Here is a 1,603-nt window from a genome sequence, read left to right as displayed (position 1 = left end):
TTTTAGTAGAGACGGGGTTTCACCATGTTGACCAGGATGGTCTTGATCTCTTGACCTCGTGATCCACCCGCCTCGGCCTCCCACAGTGCTGGGATTACCGGCTTGAGCCACCGCGCCCGGCCGACAAAAAGTATTCTTAAAGGCAACACTTAAAGATTCAATGGATGGCTCAAGAGGACATGAATAGAACCCCCAGACCCCAGCACTAGTGAAATTTGTCAACTTTCTTTTAGGAGATGCAGGTATCATACACAAGGATGACTTAGGTCAGCAATTTTATATACCCAAAGGGTTATCAATTGTTCTATTATAAAGATACATGCCCACGTATGTTCACTGCGGCACTGTTCACAATAGCAAAGACTTGGAACCAACCCAAATGCCCATCAATAATAGACTGGTTAAAGAATATGTGGCATATATACACCACAGAATACTATGTAGCCATATAAAAGGATGAGTTCATGACCTTTGCAGGGACATGGATGAATCTGGAAACCATCATTCTCAGAAAACTGACACAAGAAAAGAAAACCAAACACTGCATGCTCTCATTCATAAGTGGTTATTGAACAATAAGAACACATGGACACAGGGAGGGGAACATCACACACCAGGGCTTGTTGGGGGCTGGGAGAGCTAGGGGAGGGATAGCAGTGTGTGGGGGGATTGGGGAGGGATAACAGGAGAAATACCTAATGTGGGTGATGGGGGGGGATGGATGCAGTAAACCACCACAGAATGTCTATACCTAGGTAACAATCCTGCATGATCTGCACATGTATCCCAGAACTTAAAGCATAATAATAAAAAAACAAGAGAGAGAGAAACAAAAAAACATAGCCTGGCAGGTCAAGAAGAACATGTAAGCAGGCAGGCATTTGGGTCTCCTGATTTTGTTTGTTTGTTTGAATGTGTTTTATTCATTGTCAATTTTCACAGTAAATCTCTCCTGTTCAGCCCTATGCACAGCCCGGCAGTTACTTGAGTTTGTGTTCAAGCAACTTCCTCTGGTCACCCTTAAGGATGTTTTTGAATTTTGTTTTGTGTTTGTTTTGTTTCTTAGAATCATTTGTGACTTGTAGATTGTGATGTATTTGATGTATCTGGAAGCATTGAAGTCGTTCTTTTTTCTGATTCCACAATGTTCTAACTTAGGCCAGTGAGAGCTTCTTCAACTTGTCTCTTGTATCCTTTTGATGTGACTCCATTAGTCTTTGAGTGCCCCTTTACCCTCTGGCATAAGAAGCACCAGGCTCATCTAGTATAATTCCTGGTTCAGACCAGAATCAGCCATTTCTCCAAGAAGCCCTGGCTCCGTTTAGTCAGGAAGAGATGCCAAGGGCTGAGAAGATCTGCTTGCATAGGCTTTCCATAGAGAAGTTTGGGTAAGAATTTATTTGCAAATAAGGAAAAAATCTGCTATAAAAATGGCTTAAAAAATAGCCATCTAGATAATTTTTAAAATCCATGCCTATTCTCTCTTCTATAGGAGATAGCTACAAAGAAAAACATATTAAAAATTAAAAATAAATAAATTGATCAATCTCTTCTTCTTTGAGTGACTCTCAATACAATAATTTCTGAAATGAGAATTCAACAA

This window comes from Cebus imitator, unplaced genomic scaffold (genome assembly GCF_001604975.1).
Source record: "Cebus imitator isolate Cc_AM_T3 unplaced genomic scaffold, Cebus_imitator-1.0 Scaffold13, whole genome shotgun sequence".
In the NCBI taxonomy this organism is placed as follows: Eukaryota; Metazoa; Chordata; class Mammalia; order Primates; family Cebidae; genus Cebus; species Cebus imitator.
This window is presented reverse-complemented; position numbering follows the sequence as displayed.